The following is a 12949-nucleotide window of genomic DNA, read 5'->3' as shown; positions in this document are numbered from 1 at the left end:
TAAATTTATTTTAAGTATTAATTTCAAGACCTATTTGATAATTAATTTTATTAGGTAGGTAAATGATATTCTAAACAATTAGAGCATTTATTAACTATATATTTAAGGGCCTATTTAGTAAGATGATTAAATCTTGTTTAATGATTTGGGCGTCTTGGATCACTACGAGCTAGGAGTCAGATAGCTTTCAAGCTTGAGCTCGTGTGAGATATTCAGCTCGAGAGGACCCAGATATAGTGCATACTAAAGGATCCCAAGACACTCGGGGATTCTTTATACGTTCAATAATGACCAAGCTGCATCATATTTATGTCATTTATTACCCAAGATAGCATGAACGTGTTTATTATGTTATCTGATCGTATCCCAATGTAAATGAGAATAATCTGTATTAATTATATACCATTTGTGCAATTACGCGTTTTGTTGAGATGGTGACCCAAGCCTGTCCATGGAATTCCCCTATAAATATTGGGAATATTGGATAGGAAATGAGACTATTTTATTCTGTATTACCGAAACTCTGCCAAAATAGAGAGAGAAACAGTAATAATATTGACTTGTGGACTAGGTGGATTTTAACCACTGAACCATGCAAAATTTTGGTGCTTTTGAGTGAGTTCTTGTTATTTCATTACGATTTATTACTAAGCACTAATCTGCCCTTTTTACTTCTTAATTTCTCGTTGGCGAAAAACCGTGTCAATAGTTTGGTGCTTACATTGAGAGCGAATTAGTGCTACACAAGTCCCAGTTCATTTTTTGTTATGGTGGTCACTCGCTCAATGCACGATAATGAGACAGAATGACTCGGTGGGCATGAGGCCCATCACACCGGCGTTCCCGATGAAAGGGGACCGGATGTTCAACAACGTCAAGGAAAGCAATCGGCGGATCAGGGTGATACTGGGAGTTCGGTGCCGTTACCACCAAATCTTGATCCAGACTATCTGGCGGCCATCAAAATGGAAAACATGGAGCTGAGGAGCCATCTCTCTAGGGAAAACAGGCATATTGAGGAGACTTTGGCTCAGTTACCCCCTCTTGCAACTGACGTTAATGTCGGAAAGAGGCGAAGTGGGTCTCATAAGTCCCACGAGAATAACCGATCCAAACCAAATCTTTCTGTCAGGACCACCACACCAAGTTCTGTGCCTACGGGGCGAGATCACTAGAATGCTGGACCCAGTGATCATCACAGGGGTTGTCAGCATGTCAGTCGGTCAGTCAGGACTACAACCCCAAGTTTGGTACCTTCTTTACAGTCCCCCAGGAATGTCCATGGCAATCCACGAGGAAGAGCAGGGACAGGCTCGCAAAGGCATAGTGCTCCAAAAAATCCTTCTGTACCACGATTGGATCACCGGGCACCGAGTCCTAGGGACGTTGGAATAGAACAGAGACATAATAATCTAGTCCGTCCTGATGGAACAAGGATAGCCTTTGTAACGACCCAAAATCACTAATATGGCTTAAGGGCCTTGATTAGTTTGTCAGGAGGGCATAAGTGGCTTATGTGTGTGTTTATTAATTTAATGCATGATTATATGATAAGCATGCTTGTATGATTATATGATAAGCATGCTTGTATGATTATATGAATGTAAATGTGATTATATGCTATAATTGTGAGAACCACATTATCATGTGGGTAAATCTACAACATGCGACTTGAGGCGATCCTAGGGAGCTAGTTAGCGGGAAAGTCACAACGGGGCTTAATATTTGACTTTGGGAAAGTCAAGGGGTATTTCAGGTATGGTATGGTTATTTAGGTTATCGGGTTACAGAAATAAATGATTGGAGATATATTCGAGGTTAGGAAGCTTAGGTGGGAATACGGGGGAATTTTACCATTTCGCCCTTGGGGACGTTTCCGGTACCCTGAGCCTCGGGATTGGTTTAATTTCTTGAGGATAGATAGATAAAACTTAAGGAACCGATCCTCTCCTTTCTCTCTCCTCCTCTCTTCTTCTCTCCCAAGGAAAGCACTGAAAACTAAGGGGATTTGGCTGGGAATTCAGAGGTTTGAGCTGAGGATTTGGAGGATTAATTCAGTGGAAGCCAGGGGAATCAAACTAGAAACTAAGGTAAGCACTGAATTTCATTTTTGATCAGTTGATTATGAGGTTTTTGGGCTGAAATCTAAGGGTTCTTAGGTTCTTAATTTTAAGGTTGAATTAAGGCAGAAAGCTTGGGAGTTAGCTCAGAATTTGCTTAGAGAATTGGTTCTGTAGTGGAGGTAAGCTTGAGTCTATGATCTAATAATTGAATTCTGGTGTTTCATGGCTGGTTTTTATGTTCTTGAGCTTCTAGGTTTTAGAAATTAAAATGGGATTTTAATGAGTTTCTAAGCTAGGTTTTTTGCTGGATTATGTTGCTAGAATAATGCTAGAAGTTTTGTGATCAATGGGTTTTGGAATTAGGGTGGTTTAGGGTGATTTTGAGCAAGGCTGGGATGTTAACATTGGTGGATTTTCTGGGCATGAGGGGCTGGGTCGCGGCTCTGTTCTAGAGTGTCGCGACCCTGCGAAACAAAGAAGAGCAAAGGAGGCTACGTAGTAGGGAAGAGCCACGGTGCCATAGGGCAAGGCCACGACGCATGTCTTTGGTCAGAGAGGCCTAGCCTCTGTTTTAGGAGGCGCACCGTGGTGCAGGTCTTTAGGGCCATGACCCTTAAGGGAATTTTGGTTATTTGAAGGTTTTAAGCGCGGGAATCTAATCTAGGGTGCTCGGGATCGATTCCACCACCATGCTTGGTGGAATTCAATGTCTCGGAAGCTAGAAATTTTCTCAGAAACCTTTATTCGAATATTAATGGAATCCCTTATCTTGGTTATGACTAGGTAAAAGCTAGGGCTCAAGAGACGAATTGTGCTCAAGGGGAATCTCTCGTAATCGAAGCATTTGGAAATTTAAGGTAAGAAAACTGCACCCTGTTGTGGATTCATAACGGGACTAAGGGTTCCCTGTTTTGTATGCTTTATAGAGGATGGTATTATGCCATGTAAATAGTACACAAACGGCCTAAGAGTGCCGAAGTTTACATTAGCGCACAGGGCACGGCTCGGCCACTGGTAGCTGAGGACAGCTTATTATGCACAGAGCTCGGTTTAAGCGGGGCCAGAGTTAGTGGGGTAAATAGAGGGTGCGACCTAAGGGTGTCGACCCTATTTATTGTGTAATCTGGTTGTTGTGGTTGATTGTTGAATATGACATGTTGAATGGCTAATTGTTAGCTTGTGAATTAATGTTTATGTCAATAAGTTATATGTTTATTAGGGATTGCTAAATGTTTAAACATGCTTAAAGGGTTTATTATTATTATCAGTACTTGTGTTATGATATTACACTTTCTTGCTGGGCCTTGGCTCACGAGTGCTTCGTGGTGCAGGTAAAGGCAAGGGCAAGCTTGGCCAGCCCTGATTTGGAGAGCTCTGGGAGCAGAATGTACATGAACAGCTGCTCAGTCGCCACAGTTGAGGGGAGACAGGGACAGGAGAACCATAAACATCTTTTTTGTCTTTAGAATGGCTAGTGGTTGTTTGTACACTGGAAATTTTGTAAACAGACTTTTAAATGCTGTCTCTTTTGGGATCCCATGTTTTAAATGTTTAATTATATGAAAAGTTTCTTTTGAGACCAAAACCTTTTAACCCAACGCATTAATTACTTTAGAAAACACATTTTTTTAACTAGATGACTTGATTAGCAAGTTCTGCACCTTTATAAGTACACAGTGTAACAGTCTTGGTTATCCAGGGCGTTACAGCCTCATAAGGCATCCTCCATCACCTATAAGAAACCCGACACCACCTCATCCTCAATGAGATATTCCATCTTTTGGGGACAGTAGGAGAATTCCTCCCCCATCCGCGAATACTTCTGCTCCACGAACGCTTGTTGAGAATCCAGGCCCTCGATCTTAATCGGGAGTTGTAAGCTTCGTAAACAGAAGTTACTGGACCAACAGTCATTATAGCGTAAGGTCTGAGAGCGACCTAAGAAATCACTTGAGTTCAGCGCAAAGCCCTCGGTATGACCCGCAACCCGACCTGCACGGTCATATAAACTCATAGAGAAGGTATCCAGCTCGGGATGAAGGTGTTAGCTATACTCGACATGAAGGAGGTCCGTCCATAGTACACGAAAATGGGAATGCCCCACCAAACCAAGCTCGAGCTTGGAGGGACAATAACCTGTCAAACGCGTACGATAGGACAGGAGCTATTGAACTACCCCCAGTTAACCTAGGGATTAAGGACCAAACCCTCGAGAGACTAGCTCTAATAGAAGAGTAAATGAAAAGACTTTTATCTGGAAAAGAAAAGGATGATTGTGACTCAGACGAGGAGCTCGAGCCTTTCGCTCCAAACATTGTGGCGATAATGTATCCTATGGGTTTTAGGATGCCCCATATGTCAAAATTTGATGGAAATGGAGATCCGTCCGATCACCTCAGAATGTTTAACACCATGATGATGGCCCACAATGTCGGGCTCGATCTAAGGTGTATGATGTTCCCTGGAACTCTGGTCGGGCCTGCCAGGTAGTGGTTTAAGAAATACAAGAGGCATTCCATAAGCTCGTGGAAGAAATTTTCTTCCGATTTCAAAAAAGCATTTCGATCTTCACAGGCAGCTCGGGTTGAGGCTGATTCTTTGACCAACGTGAAGCAGCAACTTTGCGAGACACTAAAGGCATATCTAAGCAGATTTTCCAATGTTGTTGCACGAGCTAGCGATGTTGATGACAGTTCCAAGCTCATGGCATTGAGGATGGGAATCCTTGTTGGGGGCGACTTATGGCAGGAACTCCAAGGAAAAGGAGTTAAGAGCATAGACGAATTCTTGGCCCAAGCTCAAGAGTGGATAAACCTGGAGGAGGCACGAGCTTCTGTTGCTCCAACCCGTTGGAGTGGTAACAGATTTGCTCAAACCGTTGCCCAAAATAACCAAGGGGGAATAACAAAAGGAAGGGGAATGGTGAGGGCGACCAGAGCGGGACGAAGAAAAATAAGTCTGGGGAAAAATTCAAACCTGTCTACACTACCTATACTAACCTAACGGACACCCGAGAGCACATTTTCCAGGAATCGTTGAGGAACTTGAGGGCAAAGAGAGATTCCTCAAAATTCAGTCAGTTAATAGCAACATCGTTCATAACACTGATGACTGTCGGCAGTTGATGGATGAAATTGAAACTCTCATCAGAGCTGGATCGTTGGCCCAGTACACCCGAAATCGAGTAGTCCCTAGTCAGCCCGTTGGGCAAAACCCTCAGTCAGACCCTGAAGCTTCGGTAGGCTAAGTCGGGGCTCAAGAAAGACAGGTTGAACCTCCTCTAATAGTAGGGGAGACATAACCACTATTGCGGAAGGACCTAATTTGCCGGGCACGAGCAGTGGGGACCAAAAGAGGTACATTAACGAACTGAAGTCTCATAACGGGATGGAGTTCATCCCGGAGCAACAGTTATCGAAACAGCAGCGATTGGAAAAGCACCTAATAATTTTCATGGAAGAGGGTGCTAGCCACGTCCAATTCCCACATAATGATCCGCTGGTTGTAACCATTCAGCTCGAAAACCAAAGTGTCTAAAGAACATTAGTTGTAACACCCTACTACCTTAGAGCCGTTACTAAGTGAGTTTAAAATGTGCATTCAACTCGCTAATCGAGATTTTAGGTCAAAAAGTGTAATTAAGCCACAAACAGAGTTATAAACTTTTAAAATAGTTCCATTCATTGAAAATCATAAAGTATTTGACAATTGGGATCCCAAAATACTGTTTAGAAATATTTACAACATATACGTACAAACCAAGTCGACTAGACGACAAAATCTAGGTTTTAATACAATCATCTCGGACACACTGGCTGGGGCAGCCAGGCAGGCCAAACATGTACGTGCCGCTTCACGCTCTCCGTACTCATGGTTGGCCGACTTTTCCCTTGCCCTTACCTGCACCATAGAGCACTCGTGAGCCGAAGCCTAGCAAGAAAACCGTCACAAGCAGAAAACATATGCATAACAAACACATAGCATATACACAGGCCATCAATAGGCCCAACACATACGACCAAACCATCCCAGGCACTTTACCAGGCCCTGGGTTTGCGGTCCACACCGTGAGGATATCCCAGGTATCCTTTAGGGTCTCGCCCTGGCAACTCGCACTCCACGTGCTCAACGCTGCTCCCGGCCTCTTTCCGTACTCAGCCTTGCACTCAACGTGCCCAACGCCATTCCCAGCCCCTGCCGACCTCGGCCTGCGCCGTTCTCGGCTCTTGTCGAACATTTACACAATTGCATTCATAGCATAATAAAACATTTACACAACGCTTCTCTATGGGCTCAACCCTGCATACAAGCCCTATGGGAATAGTGGTTTTCTTACCTACGTCCCGAGCTTTCCGAGCACTGATATCCTGAGCACAGTCCCCCTAACTTGAGCCTCACCGAAACCCTAGTCACAACACATTAATAATAATCACCCATCAAGTTCCAATCCATTAAATAACTTTGAGCCATAACTCTAATCTCCGGGACCTTGAATTCTATCAATCCGGGTGATAAAATCCATCCCGAGCCTTAACCTTTGAGTTCCCAAGCCTAAACACACTTAAAAGCACAAAATGGCACTAAGAGCCACGACCCAATGAGGCCATGCCGCAGCCTGCCCCCAAACCCGAGAGCACACCCAAAATAGGGCATGCACACCGCAGCCCTAGCTAAGGCATGCCGCGACCCGCCCTTCTTCCAGGCCACCCAAATGCTTCGGAGGGCCGTGGCTCAGCAAGAACAATGCCGCGGCCCGACCCTTCGAACCCAGAAAAATCCTCCATATTCTCTTCTAGAACCCAGCCAACCATCCTTAAAAATCAACCTAACATTCCAAACATTAATCACAGAAGTCTTAAGACAATCACAGCAGCAAAACCTAACAAGAACTTAAACCAAAAACCTCATAAAACCAAAGATCAATCCTTCACCCAACTACATGCATATTCTAAAAACCAACAGAAACTTCAAGCTAAAACCTTGTAATTTAAAGCTTACCCTTGCTGAACTTAGTCTCTGAATTTGGTCCTTAAGCCTCAGGCTTCTAGCTCCAAAGATTTCCCAGCTGAATTCCCTTAGTTTCTAGCTCACTTCACCAAGATTTTCCTTAAGCTTCCAAAGGAAAGAAGACCACTTCAAGAGAGAGAGAAGGAGTCGATTTCTAAATGTTCTAAACAATTCTAAGTTTTGTTTTATTTAACTTAAGTCTTTAGGGTTACCTCAAAGCTTGGGGTACCAAAACGTCCCCGAGGGCAAAATGGTAAATTTCCCCAATATTCCCTCCTAGACATTCTAACCTCAAATATATCTCTGAAAATTTATTTCCATAACCCGATAACCCCATAATACATCTAATACCCAAAATACCCCTTGACTCACCCTGAGTCGGATTCTCAACCCCGTTGTGATTTTCTGGCTAACCGCTCCCCAGGACTGTCTCGGTTCGTGCTGCACAGATAAATCACATACATATCGCATTTATCACATTTATACCCTCAACGGGCTAAAATCACAAACATACCCCTAATATCCAGGCGAGGCCCACATGCATATTTAATTCAACTAAACATGCATCTCTATCGCATATTCACATAAATTCACATATTAACATATTAAATCATTTATTGCCCTCTAGGCACGCTAATCAAGGCCCTAAGCCCTATTAGCAAATTTGGGTAGTTACACTAGTGGACAACGGAGTTCTGTAAATCTACTTTTCAGGACCACCCTGGAAAAAATGGGGTTATTCGTAATTGATTTGAAGGCGACCTCAATGACTCTATACAAGTTTTCGGGAGAAGGGTCAGCATCCATCAGGACGATCGGACTTGTGGTGACATTGGGAGAAGATTCACGAACTATTTCCAAATTACTCGAGTTCGTGGTAATCGATTGTCCAGCTGCATACAATGCAATTTTAGGCCAACCTGCGCTGATAGCATTTGAAGCCATAACCTCTATCTTCCACCTGGCAATGAAATTCTCCTAAGCTACGGGGATATGTATAGTTAAAGGCGATAAGCTCGCTGCCTGGAAATGCTATAGCATTTCTATGAAGGGAAAATCACAACCCGGGCAGCAAGCGATGGTCATAAGTAACGGAAATGAGGAGCTCCAAGAAGTAGAAGTTACTCATGGGATGGCAGAACCTCAGCAGAAAGAGGATAGTGTGGTTGCCCAACGTGACGACATTGATCCGCGGGTAAGCAAAGACAGATCAGAGCTCAAAGCCATAGAAGAGCTCGAGGAAGTAAACATCGATCCCAAAGAATCTTCAAGAGTCGTAAAGATTGGAAAGAATCTTGACGACAAAAGAAAGAAGGAGCTGTTTGATTTTTTACAGAAAAACCTGGACGTCTTCGCTTGGTCGCATGAAGATATGGTGGGAATCAGTCTAGATATAATAATGCACACCTTAAATTTGGACAAGAATGTGCCTGTGAAATCCCAAAAACGGAGACGTTTGGGAACGGTCCGAGCTGAAGCCCTTGAGGAAGAAGTAGCTTGGTTACTAAAATGCGTGTTTATCCAAGAAACAAAATACCCGATCTAGTTTTCCGATCCCGAAGCCGAATGGGAAGTGGAGAACCTGTATCAAGTTCTCTAACCTAAACAAAGCTTGTGCCAAGGATTGTTTCCTGTTGCCAAGGATTGACTAGTTGGTAGATGCAATGGCAGGTCATGAGCCCATGTCTTTCATGGACGCATACTCTAGATATAACCAGATCGTGATGAACCTAGCGGACCATGAGCATACTAGATTCATGACTGAGCATAACGTATGTTACTACAAAGTTATGCCATTGGGATTGAAGAATGTTGGGGCCACATATCAATGCTTGGTTAACAAGATGTTCGCTAACCAGATCAGGAGAAATATGGAGGTGTATGTCTATGACATGCCTGTCAAGTCAAAGACTGTCGAAAACCATGCATTTGGTCTGGAAGGGTGTTTTGGAATATTAAAGAGGTATGACATGAAGTTGAATCCCCAGAAATGCACTTTCAGGGTGGCTTCCGGAAAGTTTCAGGGATTCATAGTCAGCATGAGGGGAACAGAGGCACATCCGAAAAAAAATAGATCATTGTTAGAAATGCCTTCACCCAGGTCGCGTAAAGAAGTTCAAAGCCTAACTGGAAGGGTGGGGCCTTTGAATTGCTTCATTTCAAAATCCACTGACAAGTGTTTGCCATTCTATAACTTACTTAGAGGAAACAAGAAATTTGAGTGGACCAAGGAGTGTGAACAGGCATTCCATGACCTAAAAATGCATGTGGCCTAAACCAATGTCTAGAGAGTCTTTATTCCTTTATCTGGCCGTGACAGAGAATGCAGTCAGTGCCGTGTTAGTTCGAGAAGAAGACTGTGCTCAGAAACTTGTATATTATGTGAGCAAGAGACTTCTCAGAGACGAGTCACGATACCCACTGATTGAGAAGCTGGCATGCTGTCTAATATTGGCTTCTAGAAAGCTCTGGCCATACTTCCAGTCCCATTCTATCAACGCCTTGACCGACCAACCTTAAGGGCATGTTTTTCAAAAATGTCGGGACGTCTTTTGAAATGGGCCATCAAACTTAGCTAGTTCGAGATATTATACATGCCACGGACCTCAATCTAGAGTCAGGCCCTTGCTGATTTTATAGCAGAATGCACCAGATTTCAAGAAGAGCTCTTGAGGGAGTCGGTGTAGGAGTTATGGAAAATCTTCATTGATGGATCATCAAATGAGAATGGATCAGGAGCTGGGATCATCTTAATCTCACTAGAAGGGCATAGGTTCCATACAGCTATGAGATTTGGATTTGAGGCATCCAACAACGAAGTAGAATATGAAGCCTTGTTGGCAGAACTGAGGGTGGCAAGAGAGCTGAAGGCGAAAGCCGTCCAGTGCTATAGTGATTCCTAGCTCAAGGTGAATCAGATATTGGGAGAATACCAAACTCAAGGCATCAAGATGGCGGCCTACCTAGCTAAGGTAATGGGGGAACTTTCTGAATTTGAGTATAGCTCTATTGAGCAGATACCTCGTGAGCAGAATTCGAACGCTGACGCTTTGGCATGACTTGCTACCACGAAAGAGGCTGAAACATTAAATGTAGTGCTAGTGGAGTTCTTGGAGAGCCCAAGTGTAGCAGGAGAAGCAATGGAGGTCGAAATGATTGATGCAAGACCGACCTGGATGATTCCTATAATGGAGCATCTCGCAACTAGAAAGTTACTTGATGACAGAAAAGACGCAAGAAAAATACTCTATCAAGCTCCAAGGTACGTAATAGTCGACAAGACCTTATATCGGTGTGGCCATTCATTGCCTCTCCTGCGATGTGTCCTGCCCGAGGAAGGAAAAACCATTTTACAAGAAATACATGAAGGATTTTGTGGAGATCATGCTGGGGGGAAAAACCTGGCACTAAAGGTATTGAGACAGGGCCATTTTCGGCCCACTTTAATGAAAGATTCGATCTCGTCCATAAGTGTGACAAATGCCAGCGTTTCACCATAGTTGCCCGAGCTGCTCCAGTCGAGCTAGCAATGATTACCTCCCCATGGCCATTTCCAGCATGGGGAATTGATTTGATAGGTTCCCTACCAATGGGAAAATGAGGAGTTCGATATGCGGTAGTGGCAATCAATTATTTTACGAAGTGGGTAGAAGTAGAACCTCTGGCAACCATCACTTCAAAGAAAGTCCTTAATTTTGTTATAAAAAGTATCATTTGTCAATTTGGACTCCCTAAGAAGATCTTGTTAGATAATGGGACACAGTTTGATAGTGATCTCTTCATAAACTTTTGTGAAAGATATGACATAACAAAGAGTTTCTCATTGGTAGCATACCCACAAGCCAACGGGCAGGTCGAGGCTGTGAATAAGACCCTTAAGGCGATCTTGAAGAAGAGGTTGGACGAAGCCAAAGGATTATGGCCTGAACATCTCCCAAAAGTACTATGGGCCTACCAAACTTCTCATAGAACCTCCACGGGGCACACTCCTTTTTCCCTAACTTTTTGAAGCAAGGCCATGCCTCCAATTGAAGCAATGGTAACTACTCATAGGAAATGGATGTTTGATCAAGAGTAGAATAATAGGCTACTTAATGCATCTCTCGATCTGATCGAAAAAAAATGAGAGGAATTGCAATTACAGCTCGCCCATTATCAACAAAAGATCACTCATTATTTCAATTCAAAAGTCAAGGGACGTAGACTGGGATTAGGCGACCTGGTTCTCTAAAGGGTCTTTTTGGCGAATAAAGACCCTAAGGATGGTGTGTTGGGCCTGAATTGGGAAGGACCATACCATATTGTAGAGGTCTTACGCGAGGGAACTTTTAATCTAGCTCGACTGGAAGGGGAAGTAGTCCCACTGACTGAAAAATGATCTTCACTTGAAAAAGTATTGTCAATAGTACTATCATCAATATAAGGCTTATTAATAAATGTCGTTTCAATTAAATAACAGATGGATTATTAAATAACCACTTCTTAGTTTTATTATTACAAGCTTGTGTTCTCATAATTTTAAAAGCAACCGGGAAAGTTTATACATTTTCGTTGCTTGGGGGGCACATAACCGAGGTCGGTGAGTTTTTTTATTAAAAATAAACAAAATCAAGCCTACTCAGATAAGATTAAAAACTTAGAAGCTTGGAAAAATTGATTATTCAATGGCTTTTAAAATATGGAATCTTTAATAAACCTAGAAAAAACTAAGCTTTAATTCATCTAAAACCCTGGATATAACCGGGTCCGAAACTTAGAAGCTAGAAAAAGTTGATTATTCAAAGGCTTTTTAAAGCCTGAGTTTTCAATTAACCTAGCGCGAAATAAGTTTAAGTCATCTAAAACCCTGGATATAACAAGCTCTGAGGCCTGATTCTCAACAGGTATAACGCTATTAAGCTTATTAAAAACCCTGTACATAACTAGATCCAAGACCTGATTCTTAACAGGTACAATTCAAATAAGCAAGCAGAACCTTGGATACACCCAAGATTGAAATAATCTACCTCGATCTAAAGACGATTCTTAAGATTCCCATGTGCAAAAGTATAAGAATTCATAAACATGAGAATAGTCTAGAAGACAAATAGATTTCAAGTCAGATGTATATTCAAAAGAAATCCTCGAGCTAAGCTTGGAGGCAATTGTTTTTATCCCAAGGGATTGTTGGAAAATGATTACAAAAGAAAGTCATAAATGAGATCATTGGGCTCCGTCAGCTTGCCCCGCCGAAGTAACCTCCTCACCATCTCCCTTCGCTGCTCCGGAAGCCTCACCAGTTTCCGAGGGTTCTTGCAAAAGTCGAGCCTTGAATTTAGCAAGGTATGGATCCAATAACCTGGGCTCCATGAAGGAGAAGTTCTCATCCTGGTTGAAAGCCCAGCAATGGTAAAGCATCTCCTCCATGGTTGACGATGACAATGCCGCTTCCTCCTTGGGTTTAACTTCGGCCTCGAGTAGCTTTGCTTTGAGCTAACCATTCTCGGCTAGAAGCTGTTCAGCACGACAGTTCACCTCTGAGACCTGAGCTTGGGAGGCAGACAATGCGGTCTTTGTAGCCTGCTCGCCTTCTTGGGAAGAGATAAAAGCAGTCTTAGCAGCATGTTCATTCTTCTGAGCAACTGTCAAGGAAACTTTGGCAGCATGCTCACTTTCCTGAGCAACATTCAGGGCGTCTTTGGCAGCGACCAGCTCAGCTCGGATCTATTCATTTCTGGCCTTAGTATGAGCTATGCTTCGGTATTGGGCTAGGATGGACTACAAAAACAAAACAAGTTAAAAAAAAAGAGGAAGAACACATAGTAAACAAAAAAAGAATCAGATGTGGGAGAAGGACTCACGGTGAGGTTCATCCCCATGGTAGATTCGAGGACATCCTC

The sequence above is a fragment of the Humulus lupulus genome, chromosome 3 (assembly GCF_963169125.1).
Source record: "Humulus lupulus chromosome 3, drHumLupu1.1, whole genome shotgun sequence".
Lineage (NCBI taxonomy): Eukaryota > Viridiplantae > Streptophyta > Magnoliopsida > Rosales > Cannabaceae > Humulus > Humulus lupulus.
Note: the sequence above shows the minus strand (reverse complement) of the source record.